At 40.6% G+C, this 13,650-nt stretch overlaps 14 non-coding genes across 14 annotated transcripts; 12 read left to right on the top strand and 2 right to left on the bottom strand.

The window, feature by feature from the left end:
* The first annotated feature begins 20 nt into the window (after positions 1-20).
* Positions 21-92, top strand: Trnad-guc (transfer RNA aspartic acid (anticodon GUC)). The gene has a single exon. It is a non-coding gene; the product is annotated as a tRNA-Asp (tRNA).
* A 1,090-nt stretch (positions 93-1,182) lies between these two features.
* On the bottom strand, positions 1,183-1,256 carry Trnat-agu (transfer RNA threonine (anticodon AGU)). Its single transcript has one exon. It is a non-coding gene; the product is annotated as a tRNA-Thr (tRNA).
* A 591-nt stretch (positions 1,257-1,847) lies between these two features.
* Trnan-guu (transfer RNA asparagine (anticodon GUU)) lies at positions 1,848-1,921 on the top strand. The gene has a single exon. It is a non-coding gene; the product is annotated as a tRNA-Asn (tRNA).
* Positions 1,922-2,561: 640 nt separating this feature from the next.
* On the top strand, positions 2,562-2,633 carry Trnap-ugg (transfer RNA proline (anticodon UGG)). The gene has a single exon. It is a non-coding gene; the product is annotated as a tRNA-Pro (tRNA).
* Positions 2,634-3,748: 1,115 nt separating this feature from the next.
* Trnav-cac (transfer RNA valine (anticodon CAC)) lies at positions 3,749-3,821 on the top strand. Its single transcript has one exon. It is a non-coding gene; the product is annotated as a tRNA-Val (tRNA).
* A 1,386-nt stretch (positions 3,822-5,207) lies between these two features.
* On the top strand, positions 5,208-5,280 carry Trnav-aac (transfer RNA valine (anticodon AAC)). The gene has a single exon. It is a non-coding gene; the product is annotated as a tRNA-Val (tRNA).
* A 1,092-nt stretch (positions 5,281-6,372) lies between these two features.
* Positions 6,373-6,444, top strand: Trnad-guc (transfer RNA aspartic acid (anticodon GUC)). The gene has a single exon. It is a non-coding gene; the product is annotated as a tRNA-Asp (tRNA).
* Positions 6,445-7,559: 1,115 nt separating this feature from the next.
* Positions 7,560-7,633, bottom strand: Trnat-agu (transfer RNA threonine (anticodon AGU)). The gene has a single exon. It is a non-coding gene; the product is annotated as a tRNA-Thr (tRNA).
* Positions 7,634-8,389: 756 nt separating this feature from the next.
* Trnan-guu (transfer RNA asparagine (anticodon GUU)) lies at positions 8,390-8,463 on the top strand. The gene has a single exon. It is a non-coding gene; the product is annotated as a tRNA-Asn (tRNA).
* Positions 8,464-9,084: 621 nt separating this feature from the next.
* Trnap-ugg (transfer RNA proline (anticodon UGG)) lies at positions 9,085-9,156 on the top strand. The gene has a single exon. It is a non-coding gene; the product is annotated as a tRNA-Pro (tRNA).
* A 1,150-nt stretch (positions 9,157-10,306) lies between these two features.
* On the top strand, positions 10,307-10,379 carry Trnav-cac (transfer RNA valine (anticodon CAC)). The gene has a single exon. It is a non-coding gene; the product is annotated as a tRNA-Val (tRNA).
* A 1,228-nt stretch (positions 10,380-11,607) lies between these two features.
* On the top strand, positions 11,608-11,679 carry Trnap-agg (transfer RNA proline (anticodon AGG)). Its single transcript has one exon. It is a non-coding gene; the product is annotated as a tRNA-Pro (tRNA).
* Positions 11,680-12,346: 667 nt separating this feature from the next.
* On the top strand, positions 12,347-12,419 carry Trnav-aac (transfer RNA valine (anticodon AAC)). The gene has a single exon. It is a non-coding gene; the product is annotated as a tRNA-Val (tRNA).
* A 774-nt stretch (positions 12,420-13,193) lies between these two features.
* Trnad-guc (transfer RNA aspartic acid (anticodon GUC)) lies at positions 13,194-13,265 on the top strand. The gene has a single exon. It is a non-coding gene; the product is annotated as a tRNA-Asp (tRNA).
* Positions 13,266-13,650: the final 385 nt, after the last annotated feature.

The raw sequence follows: 13,650 nt of genomic DNA on the forward strand, positions 1-13,650 counted from the left end.
TCAAATATATAAGTGTGACATCCTCGGTAGTATAGTGGTGAGTATCCCCGCCTGTCACGCGGGAGACCGGGGTTCGATTCCCCGCCGGGGAGACGCGTACCGTTTTTGTGCTTTTCCCTGCGGGCTAAAAGTTTTGAAATTAGTTTTCTTTAATTCCGAAATCAACTCGTTTTTTCATGAACATAAGGTAGCGATAACAAACAGTGAGCTACATTAGAGGAATTACAAAAGCTTACGCAGTGCTGTCAGCGCGAAAATCTCTTTTGCGCCATATTAACGTCATCGACTTGATATCTATGATAAGATTTCATTAAATCTGGCTTCTAATGGGCTTTTTGAATTGAGTTACGGTTAAATTTGATAACGATACTGAACAGGCCATATTGAAATAGCTTCGAAAATTTAAAAGGAATATGTACGTTTGGCTTCCGAAGTAAAGAGGTTACACGTCAGCCTGATACGCGGAAGGTCGCGGGTTCGAGCCATGCCGTGGAGTAAATTTGATCCAGGTTCTGCTATCGATCGGATTCTTTTTGAGCTGGTAGAGAGAGGGTTTAAAGCTGTTTATGTAATTAAAAAAAATTGTTCTTCGTCCTATTAAGTTTCCCTGAGAGAAAGATTTAATTTTTTGTCTTGTCTCAAGCTTAAAAAAACGGAAAAGTTCTGAGTCCTCACGAGAAGCTAAACCTTCGGATTCCGCCCTCGGATTCTCTAGCCCTGAGCCACAAGGACACAACGCTGCAATGGGTCATCGCTTGGTCCACACGTGACATGTGTCCTGCATATTGCTAAGATTAACAATGTCGCAAGGGTCCTGCGTGTAAATAGAATAGGAAAGATAGTAAATACTAAGTTTGGTGTTGAGATGGAGAAATATGTTTTTTTTGAGCTTTTGGACAAAGGAAAAGTTCTGAATACCCTTGAGGAATTGAGTTTCCCTTGTTTAAGCTCGGCTACTTGCCACTAGTTTTCTGTTGACTTGTGTTTGAGAAGATTCAGGCAGTTGTTGTTTTTTTTTTCCATGTTGAACGTTTGGGATTTTCTGTTTTTTTCTGACGCAGTGAGCTTTATTTTGGTCTTCATTATTTTCGAACCACTCTTGTTACCAGTGTTTTTTGACACAGGAAACGGAACAATTTATGAAAGTATATTAGATAAAATTATGACAAAAAGAAAAACGAAAGGCACCGGTGGGATTTGAACCCATGACCTCCTGTTTACTAGACAGGCGCTCTAACCACCTGAGCTACGGCGCCTCTCTTGCAGATGGTATTGTAGAAGGGTTAATTGTTGAGATGAAGCCGGCCAAACAGCTAAGAACCGAGGAATGCGAGGCTGATATAGCAAGGCAATGATATAAAAATGCCTTAATTCTATTAGGACATACTTGCTAAAAGCTGCCTTCAAAACGTGAGTGACAACTGGTACTTGTCGTTGTTGGATGATAGAGTGCTTCATACAGTTCTTAAACCCAAAACACAGTCCAGGGATCATTACTTTAGTTATGACAAAGGCAGCGAAAAAATTGAGGAATGTAGTTAACAACCGTCTGTAAACTTCAATGTATCATACACCTAAACAAATTACGAAACAAAATACGAAACTGTGGAAAATGTTCTGACCCCCTACTGATACTAACAACCTATCTCGGAGTGGACTACACGAAAGCCGCGGTGGAACTGGGATTAGATGAAATTTTTATGATGAACGAATTCCCTCCTTTGCTATCGATTAATACCGAAAAGTGATAATTATAAAACTGATACATTCGTCATTTTTCTAAAGACTCTAAACATCTAAGATCTAACAAGCACAATCTACTCCTTAATGGCAACACATATTCGGTTGTCTCCGTGGAGCAATCGGTTAGCGCGTTCGGCTGTTAACCGAAAGGTTGGTGGTTCAAGCCCACCCGGGGACGATATTTTACACCTCAGCCAACCCTTTTCTTTTCTTGTTGCATGTTTTATATGGCACATTTCTCGGTAAGAAATATTAACCGTTCTGTTAGCTGTTACAGAGTTACTAGCTGTGGCACTCAGATGCTCACGTGTTGGAAATCAAGTGCAGTCACGCCTTTACCATTGAGCTGAAAAAGACAAAAGTAGACTGGAATACTCCAGTTTTCATAATTCGAAGGCTGGGCTTCATTTCCTATCTGTCTTCATTATTTCTCCTTTAGTGGGGGATGAACACACCCCAACTGTCATTTGTTTGAAGAAGCTTGTTTCATTGGTGAGATTGATGGTGGAGCAGTGGTGACTTATTTGCGGGTTTCTGCCTGACATGGAGTTTGGCTCGCAGAGCTCCTCTTTCAAATGCAACTACCTTACCAGGAGCTAGGTAAACTTTGAGAAGCCGTTCGCTGTGACAATACTTCCTTTAATGTACACTTCTTGTAAACCGGCTGAGGTTGTCATTTAGACTTAAACAATGTTTCGAAGTGCGATCATGATCAAAACACCAGTAACTCTGGTCTTTTCATGACGCAGGTATTAATCCACCTGCTTATATAACAGCAATGAATAAATTACCCTTCCTAAACCACATTTGACATCTCCGGCCTGTTGGTCTAGTGGCATGATTCTCGCTTTGGGTGCGAGAGGTCCCGGGTTCGACTCCCGGACAGGCCCGATAGTCTCTCCTTTTGGAAAACTTTCTCGAAATTAACAGACCGGTTGGTCAAACTTCCCTTAGATAACTTTATGACGACGGCAATACCATAAAAGATAGATCTCATTTTGTTTTCCGTTTCTGGTTCCTCACAAGCCCTTAACGTACCGCTGAGTTTTGTTTTTTCAAGGAGAGCTCCCATTACTTCTGTTTTTTTTTTCTGTTAAGAGTACCAAACTTGGAACATTATCTTAATTCATTTCGTAGAAAAGGTTGTGGTTATTCATCGTGTTTTTCGTTTGTCTTACGACGTAGTCACGCGTGATGTAGATCGCGACGTTTCGACTGCATACTGCTAGTCTTCTTCAGGCAAAACCAAACAGCAGTGCCGAACCCGCCAACGAGTTACTACTAGTGCGGTTTTGCCTTATGTCAAAGGTCTTTCCTAACAGCTTCGCCGTTGCCTACAACAACAAGGCGTAGGTTTTCAAGTCTGAGACCACGCTAAGATCTCAGTTAGTACGACCAAAAGATGCTGTCGACCGAACACAAGCCGCTCTGGAACAGAGTAAAGTTTATTGATCGTGACCCTTATTACTACACGCGCAGGGTCAAAGGGGCAATTCATGTAAGACTTCACCCTAACAACATCAGCAGGGATAGTGGAATAGAAATTCCAGAAGCGTGGATGCCCACGACAAAAACAACAACAACAACAGGAGAGCCGTGCGACAGCGGACCGCCAAGAGAGCAAATCACCGAGGGAACAGCAAGGATCGAAATGCACCAATCAAAGCTGTTGAATAACAACTAATCATAGCAGAGCATCGCTGTGATTAGTTGTTCATCATCGTCACCTGAAGAAGACTAGCAGCATGCAGTCGAAACGTCACGATCTACATCACACGTGACTACATCGTGAGACAAACGAAAAACTTAGCTTTTATTTTTATCACCCTAATTCAGTTTCTCGGTTGTTAATAACATCCCTTGATTTAAACGCAGGCGAATCTAAAAAAATTCCGAAGGGCGGTTATTTTCGCTTTTTTCCGAATTTAGTTGTGTTAAATCTGATAACGATACTCTACAGGCCATATTAAAGTAGATTCAAGTGTTAACATAACATAAATAGCAGGTTTCTGTAGTGTAGTGGTTATCACATCCGCCTCACACGCGGAAGGTCGCAGGTTCGAGCCTTGCCAGAAACATACTTTTAGAAAAACTTTGAAGCAAGAGAGTCCTTATAAATACTTAAGTCTTACCTCGACCAAGAATGTGACACATTTCAGATGTTTGTTCTTCCCTCCTGTTTATTTACTATAGAAATCTTGACTTTCCACTTATTTACCTCCGCGAATATGGTGAGGCAGTAGGCATACTATTGTTCAGGTCAGGTTGTAGAAACAGAAAAATAAAATAATGGAACAAGATGCGTGAACATATATATGATATGACCATACTCCATCATGGTTTGGTGGGTCTTGATAACAATGGCTAATTCTTTTTTTTAAAGAAATTAAACTCTTAAAAGAAACTCACAAAGACTCTTTAAGGCTCTTAAAGAAACTCTTAAAAAAGTCGGTAAAGGAAGCTTACAACGGCAGAGAACGCCGGAAACCACAACGGACACAAAAGATGTGAGTAAATTCTATTGATTTAACGTGTAAAATGTTCATATTTCGAAATATTTATCGTTGTAAATCGACCATATTTCGTTCCCTATGCTACTCCTTATAGCATGTTCAAATTATCAACTGTTCCTCCGTAAGTTAACACCGAGTCACACAACATGTTACGCATACATGAATTAATGCTTTTTATCGAGACGTGAGCTTGGGACACCTTTGTTCATGTGAATCTGCACTCGAACTATCGCAAGAAGCCTTGCATCTTTCTGCTGTTTTTCTTTCCATACATTAACGAGTAAAGTTAGAAATTAACCAGGCGCTAATCTTGATTGGTCGATGTGCTCTCGTGGGGAGTCCTAGTTCGCAGTAAATTCAAACTGAAGATAGACTTGTCTGTGAAAACGCCGTGACAAAAATATGGAACAGTTGAAGGCTCCAAGTAATGGGTTCCTGACTCCTCTTATGCCTGAGGATACGCCCCCAAGTTAAACAAGTGCTCAGTCAGACTTGAAAAATGATCAGAAATGCGACTCTGATCGAAAGTCCAGGAACACCAGTCCATCCATAACAAAGTTATGGCACACAGGTATCAATCTACCTGTTTCAGTAGAATAATAATAAAAATACCCTTTCTAGAGAATATTTGAGGATCATATGGTTTTTTTTTTTTGGGGGGGGGGGTGCGGAGGGGGGGATCAGAAAGGCTGTATTCCGGGTTGCAGTTTCTTGTTAAATGCGTATCTCCGCACTTTGTTTCGTTTTTATGTTTCAGGAAAGACCCCAATGAGCAGATTTTACTATCCTAACGTTGTGGGAAAAAGACAATAAGTTAAAATGCAGCGGCGGGGTCCAGTTTTTACGTCAACTGTTGTTTTAACATCAAACACGTCGAAACTATAATTAAGTCTTTGCATTTCAGGGGCTAGAGACAATCTGTGCTCTGTGAGGCCAAGTCTTAGCCGGGTAGTTTCTGTAGTGTAGTGGTTATCACATCCGCCTAACACGCGGAAGGTCGCAGGTTCGAGCTCTGCCAGAAACATAGAGAATACCTTTTGTAATCACCTTTTGTCCTTCTTTTATAAAGGCTTATTATGTCGCAACGCGTGGCTCATTTTTTCTTACGCTTTGTTTTAACGTAGATATCTCTCAGCAGATTAAGAAATATATATAATCTATGTTATCGTATATTTTGATTTTAGCTTCAGTTATCTTAAAAAGTTCTACGTTTTTGAAACATCGAGACTTAGTGGTTTGCGTGGTTGCTTATATTGCCTGTTGGACAACATGGTTGTGACAGCCCAAAAGCACACCACAAGGGTACATTGTCCATGCACAGATGTTTGACTGCTGTGTGCTCTGTTCTACTCTGGTTTGAGTGCAAGCTTGATTATGAGCCAGAATCTGTTACGTCACCGGTCAGCGGACAGACTACTGAGCAGTAATCAAAATGGCCACGTCTTTTGTTATACTCATTAGTATAGGTAATCACATGAGGCCAAGTACTATTAAGGATTAATTGCACGAGAGTTTTCCAAAATTTTGAAAACTCAAGTCCAATTAATCCTTAATAGTACGAGGTCTCATGGGATTACTTGTTTATCAATAAAGGGCAAAATTTATACGAAAGAAAATCAAAATTTCAAGATAACGAACGGTTGCTATGCAACGGATTAGCCAATCATTAACAGGTAATCATGACCCTCTCTTGATTACTAAAAATGCCCTCGATTAAGAAAAAAATGCCCTCTCTCTCAACCAATCAGCGCTCAGTAATTTTGCCCTTTATTGATAATAAGTGTAAGCATTACTCATCTTTAAGCGAACTTCGAATACCAATACAATCTTAAAAGATTGAATTGCCTCCTACATAATGAGGACAAAACTTAAGAGATGAAGCTGTGATCTTCTGCGTGTTTGGTGTATTATCCGATTCCAGACAACAAACTTGGACTGAGACAGAACTAAGGAAATCAGTGTGTTCGCTAAAAAAACACTTAAAATGATTTAATTCTTACAGAGGGCACCCTCTTTATCCAGGTTAGTCTTGGCAACAGAAAAGACTTAAGACGTATCAAATATTAATAAATCCACTTATTAAAAAAATAGTATTTACACCATGTTTACTGTGACATCCTCGGTAGTATAGTGGTGAGTATCCCCGCCTGTCACGCGGGAGACCGGGGTTCGATTCCCCGCCGGGGAGACGAATACCGTTTTTGTGCTTAACCATATTTTCCAAATATCAAATTTTCCCTGCAGGCTTAAAGTTTTGAAATTAGTTTTCTTTAATTCCGAAATCAACTCGTTTTTTCATGAACATAAGGAAGCGATAACAAACATTGAGCTACACTAGAGGAACTACAAAAGCTTACGCCGTGCTGTCTCTCTTTTGCGCCATATTAACGTCACCGACTTGATATCTATGATAAGATTTCATTAAATCTGGCTTCTAATGGGCTTTTCGAATTGAGTTACGGTTAAATCTGATAACGATACTGAACAGGCCATATTGAAATAGCTTCGAAATTTAAAAGGAATATGTGCGTTTGGCTTCCGAAGTAAAGATGTTACACGTCAGCCTGATACGCGGAAGGTTGCGGGTTCGAGCCATGCCATGGAGTAAATTTGATCCAGGTTCTACTATCGATCGGATCCTTTTTGAGCTGGTAGAGAGAGGGTTTAAAGCTGTTTATGTAATAAAAAAAATTGTTCTTCGTCCTATTAAGTTTTCCTGAGAGAAAGATGTCTTTTTTTTGTCTTGTCTTAAGCTTAGGAAAACGGAAAAGTTCTGAGTCCTCACGAGAAGCTAAGCCTTAGATCTTCGGATTCCGCCCTCCGATTCTCTAGCCCTGAGCCACAAGGACACAATGCTGCACTGGGTCATCGCTTGGTCCACATGTAACATGTGTCCTGCATATTGCTAAGATTAACAATGTCGAAAGGGTCCTGCGCGTAAATAGAATAGGAAAGATAGTAAATACTAAGTTTGGTGTTGAGATGGAGAAATATGTTTTTTTTGAGCTTTTGGACTAAGGAAAAGTTCTGAGTACCCTTGAGGAATTGAGTTTCCCTTGTTTAAGCTCGGCTACTTGCCACTAGTTTTCTGTTGACTTGTGTTTGAGAAGATTCAGGCAGTTGTTGTTTTTTTTTTTTTTCCATGTTGAACGTTTGTGATTTTCTGTTTTTTTCTGACGCAGTGAGCTTTATTTTGGTCTTCATTATTTTCGAACCACTCTTGTTACCAGTGTTTTTTGACACAGGAAACGGGACAATTTATGAAAGTATATTAGAAAGAATTATGACAAAAAGAAAAACGAAAGGCACCGGTGGGATTTGAACCCATGACCTCCTGTTTACTAGACAGGCGCTCTAACCACCTGAGCTACGGCGCCTCTCTTGGAGATGGTGTTGTTGAGGGGTTAATTTTTGAGATGGAGCCGGCCAAACAGCTAAGAAGTTTTTTGTGCGTTTGACAAAAAACCGAGGAATGCGAGTCTGATATAGCAAGGCAATGATATAAAAATGCCTTAATTCTGTTAGGACATACTTGCTAAAAGCTGCCTTCAAAACGTGAGTGGCAACTAGTGCTTGTCGTTGTTGGATGATATAGAGCTTCATACAGTTCTTAAACCCAAAACACAGTCCAGGGATTATTACTTCAGTTATGGCAAAGGCAGCGAAAAAATTGAGGAATGTAGTTTACAACTGTCTGTAAACTTAAATGTATCATACACCTAAACAAATTACGAAACAAAATACGAAACAGTGGAAAATGTTCTGACCCCCTATTGATACTAACAACCTATCCCATAGCGATCTACACGAAAGCCGCGGTGGAACTGGGATTAGATGAAACTTTTATGGTGAACGACTTCCCTTCTCTTGCTATCGATTTTATTCCAGGAATTGATAAGTATAGAATTGACACATTTATCTTTTTTCTTAAGACTCTAAACATTTAAGATTTAGCAATAGTATAAACACAATATATACCCAATATTATATAAACGAATTCCCTTCTCTTGCTATCGATTGATACCGAAAATTGATAGGTATAAAATTGATAGATTCGTCATTTTTCTAAAGACTCTAAGCATCTAAGATTTAGCAAACGCAATCTACTCCTCAACGGCAATACATATTTAGTTGTCTCCGTGGCGTAATCGGTTAGCGCGTTCGGCTGTTAACCGAAAAGTTGGTGGTTCAAGCCCACCCGGGGACGGTATTTTACACCTACACTTCACATCCTTTTGTTTCCTTGTTGCATGTTTTATATGGCTCATTGTTCGGTAAAAAATACTGTTACAGAGTTACTAGCTGTGGCGCTCACATGCTCACGTGTTGGAAATCAAGTGCAGTCACGCCTTTACCATTAAGCCGAAAATGACAAAAGTAGACTGGACTACCCCATTTTGCATAATTTGAAGGGTGGCCTTCATTTCCTGTCTGTCTTCATTACCTTTCCTTCAGTGTGGGATGTACGCACCCTAACTGTCACTTGGAGAAACTTGTTTCATTGGTGAGATTGATGGTGGAGCAGTGGTGACCTGTTTGCGGGTTTCTGCCTGACGTTGAGGTTGGCTCGCACAGCTCCTCTTTCAAATGCAACTACCTTACCAGGAGCTAAGTAAACTTTGAGAAGCTGTTCGCTGTGGTAATACTCCCTGACAATCTCAGATGGCCGACCTCAGATCTTGGAATTTGGTCATGTTTTTAGAGTTCTGGTTCTTTCTTTAGAGCCTTCTGTCCGAGTCTCTCTTCGATCTCTGACTCCTCTGTTGGATGAAGCTCTTACAAGTCTTGATAAAGAAAATACCCTTCCTAAACCACATTTGACATCTCCGGCCTGTTGGTCTAGTGGCATGATTCTCGCTTTGGGTGCGAGAGGTCCTGGGTTCGACTCCCGGACAGGCCCGATAGTCCCTCCTTTTGGAGAACTTTCCCGAAATTAACAGACCGGTAAGTCAAACTTCCCGAGGATAACTTTATGACGACGGCAATACCATAAACGATAGATCTCATTTTGTTTTCCGTTTCTGGTTCCTCACAGGTCTTTAACGTATCACTGAATTTTGTTATTTCAGGGAGAGATCCCATTACTTCTGTTTTTTTCTGCTAAGAGTACCGAACCTGGAACATTACTTTAATTCATTTCGTAGAAAAGGTTGTGGTTATTCATCGTGGTGAATAGCAATAAAAGATAATTTTTTCGTTTGTATCACGATGCAGTCACATGTGATGTAGATCGCGACATTTCGACTGCATACTGCTAGTCTTCTTCAGGCAAAACCAAACAACAGTGCCGAACCCGCCGACGAGTTCACAGGATTCCCTGTGAATGCGGCAAGGTGTACATCGGAGAGACTGGAAGACCTATGCAAGACAGAATTAAGGAGCACGATCGAGACATTCGACTCGCCCGTACCGAGACCCCCGCCGTTTGAGAGCATGCCCACAACACCGGACACAAGCCACTCTGGAACGAAGTAAAGTTTATTGATCGTGACTCTTATTACTAAACGCGCAGGGTCAAAGAGGCAATTCACATAAGACTTCACCCTAACAACATCAACAGGGATAGTGGAATAGAAATTCTACAAGCGTGGATGCCCACAATCAAAAAACACAACAACAGGAGAGCCGTGAGACAGCGGACCGCCGAGGGAGCAAATCGTTGAGTGAACAGCAAGGATCGAAATGCACCAATCAGAGCTGTTGAATAACAACTAATCACAGCAGAGCATAATGCTTTATAAGATCACGCATGACCAGTCGACCTCGTCGCCTGGAGAAGACTAGCAGTATGCAGTCGAAACGTCACGATCTACATCACACGTGACTACATCGTGAGACAAACAAAAAACTTATCTTTTAATATTTTTTACCTTAATTCGGTTTCTCGGTTGTTAATAACATCCCTAGATTTAAACGCAGGCAAATCTAAAATAGTTCCGAAGGGCGCTTATTTTCGCTTTTTACCGAATTTAGTTGCGTTAAATCTGATAACGATACTCTACAGGCCATATGAAAGTAGATTCAAGTGTTTAACATAACATATATAGCAGGTTTTTGTAGTGTAGTGGTTATCACGTCCGCCTCACACGCGGAAGGTCGCAGGATCGAGCCTTGCCAGAAACATATTTGTAGAAAAACTTTGAAGCAAGAGAACCCCAATAAATACTTTAGTTTCACGTCAACAAAAAATGTAGCATATTTCAGATGTTTGTTCTTCCCTTCTGTTTATTCATTATAGAAATCTTCACTTTCCACATGCTTGCCTCCATGAATATGGTGAGGCAGTAGTCATACTATTGTTTAGGTAAGGTTGTAGAAACAGAAAAATGAAATAGTGGAACAAGAAGCGTTAACATATATACGATACGACCATACTCCATCATGGTTTGGTGGCTTTTGATAACAATGGCTAATTCTTTTTTTAAAGAAATTAAACTCTTAAAAGAAACTCACAAAGACATCATTAAGGCTTTTAAAAAAACTCTTAAAAAAGTCGGTAAAGCAAGCTTAAAACGGCAGAGAACGCCGGAAACCACAACGGACACAAAAGATGTGAATAAATTATTTTGATTTAACGTGTAAAATGTTCATATTTCGAAATATTTATCGTTGTAAATCGTCCCAGGAACTCCTGGAGAAGAGGTGTAGAGTCCCAAATGAGAAACTGGGGCCACACTTGGGCCACTTTAGGAAGATTTGCCCAGGACAGAACCCGATGGAGGACGGAAGTGGTTAATGGCCTATGCTCCAACCGGAGCTAAGGGAATATATATAAATCGACCACATTTCGTTCCCCATGCTACTCCTTACGGCATGTTCAAATTATCAACTGTTCCTCCGTAAATTTACACCGAGTCACACAACATGTAACGCTTACATGAATTAATCGTTTGCTTTTTATCGAGATGTGAGCTTGGGACGCCTTTGTTCATGTGAATCTGCACTCGAACTATCGCAAGAAGCCTTGCATCTCTCTGCTGTTTTTCTTTCCATGTATTAACTAGTAAAGTTAAAAATTAACCAGGTGCTAATCTTGATTGGTCGATGTGCTCTCGTGGGGAGTCTTAGTTCGCGGTAAATTCGAACTAAAAATAGACTTGTCTGTGAAAATGCCATGACAAAAATATAGAGCAGTTGAAGGCTCCAAGTAATGGGCTCCTGACTCCTCCTATGCCTGAGGATATGCCCACAAGTTAAAAAGTGCTCAATCAGACTTGAAAAATGATCCGAAATGCGACTCTGATCGAAAGTCCAGGAACATCAGTCCATCTATGACAAAGTTATGGCACACAGGTATCAATCCACCTGTTTTTAATAGAACAGTAACAAAAATACCCTTTGTACACAGACCGGCCTGTTAGTCTAGTGGCATGATTCTCGCTTAGGGTGCGAGAGGTCCCGGGTTCGACTCCTGGACAGGTCCGGTTGAGTGCTCTTTCGGTCAAAATCATTTGGAAATTGTCAAACTTCCCCTGAAAAATGTATGGAAATTGTATTACCATACGTTCTGTAATTCATATGTATTCATTTCCTTGTTCTTTAAGAACCCTAAACTTTTGCGTTTTTTCTTTTTTCAATGAAAGCTTTCATGTATTTTAGTTAAGAAAAAATATCCTATAGAAGATTCCCCTTATGCTTCTGAAAGACAGGAAATAGTTGAACAAGGGAGGTGAAATGTCTTTGTAAATCAAAATCAATTTCCATGCATTTTACTTTTTTTTCGGTGAGCTGAAGGATCAGTTATTGTCTATGGGAGGGGGGGGGAGGGGAAAGGGGCAGAGAATATTTGAGGATCATGTGGTTTTTAGGGGGGGCGGAGGGGGGATCAAAAAGACTGTATTCCAGGTTGTGGTTTTTGGTTAAATGCGTATCTCCGCACTTCGTTTCGTTTTTGTGTTTCAGGAATGACCCCAATGAGCAGATTTTATCATCCTAACGTTGTGGCAAAAGGACAACAAGTTAAAATGCAGCGGCAAAGTTCAGTTTTTACGCCAAATGTTGTTTTAACATCAAACGTGTCGAAATAAAGTCTATGCGTTTCAGGGGCTAGAGGCAATCTGCGCTCTGTGAGGCCAAACCGTAACAGGGTGGTTTCTGTAGTGTAGTGGTTATCACATCCGCCTAACACGCGGAAGGTCGCCGGTTCGAGCCCTGCCAGAAACATAGTGAATACTTTTTGTAGTCACCTTTTGTTCTCCTTTTATAAAGGCTTATTATGTCGCAACACGTGACTCATTTTTTCTTACGCTTTGCTTCAACGTAGGATATCTCTCGGCAGATTAACAGATATAATCCATGTTATCGTATATTTTGTTTTTAGCTTTAGTTATCTTAAAAAGTTCTACGCTTTTGAAACATCGAGACTTAGTGGCCTGCGTGGTTGCTTATATTTCCTGTTAGACAACATGGTTGTGACAGCGCAAAGCACACGACAAGGGTACGTTGTCCATGCACAGATGTTTGACTGTTGTGTGCACTGTTCTACTCTGGTTTGGTTGGAGCATAATTTTGAGCCAAAATCTGTAAATCTGTCAGCGGACAGACCTCTGAGCAATAATCAAAATGGTACTTTTTTTGTTATACCATTATAGGTGTAAGCATTACTTATCTTTAAGCGAACTTCGAGTAACAATACACTCTTAGGCGTGAATTGCCTTCTACATAAAGAGAGGACAAAACTTAGGAGATGAACCTGTGATCTTCCGCGTGTTTGGTGTATGTAATAATGTGAGAATTTTCTGATTCCAGACAACAAACTTGGACTGAGACAGAATTAAGGAAATCAGTGCGCAGGCTAAAAAGAAATCTTTCATTGATTTAATTCCTACAGAGGGCACTCTCTTTAGTCAGGTAAGTCTTGGCAACGGAAAGGATCAAAGATGTTTGAAATATTAATAAATCCACCTGTTAACAATATAATAATTAATCTACGCAATGTCCTCGGTAGTATAGTGGTGAGTATCCCCGCCTGTCACGCGGGAGACCGGGGTTCGATTCCCCGCCGGGGAGACACATACCCTTTTGGTGTTTAACCATATTTTTCTAGTAAATGGTTACATTACAAACGAGCCGAAAAGAACGACCTAATTTCACTAAAGGATCCAAACCGACCAATCACGACTGACCTACGCCACTTGAGTCTTACAGCCAATAATGATGATGACTTCCGCTCAGGTTGTCGAAACGTCAGTCACCACTACAGACAACAGTCCTTCTGAGGACTACACTCACCCGGACGATCAAACTACACTGTTACATATTTTTCGAATATCAACTTTTCCTTGCAGGCTAAAAGTCTTGAAATTAGTTTTTTTTCAATTCCGAAATCGACTCGTTTATGTATGAACATAAGAAAGCGATATCAACAAACAGTGAGCTACACTGGGGGAATTAC

The sequence above is a fragment of the Pocillopora damicornis genome, chromosome 13 (assembly GCF_964200805.1).
Source record: "Pocillopora damicornis chromosome 13, jaPocDami1.2, whole genome shotgun sequence".
Lineage (NCBI taxonomy): Eukaryota > Metazoa > Cnidaria > Anthozoa > Scleractinia > Pocilloporidae > Pocillopora > Pocillopora damicornis.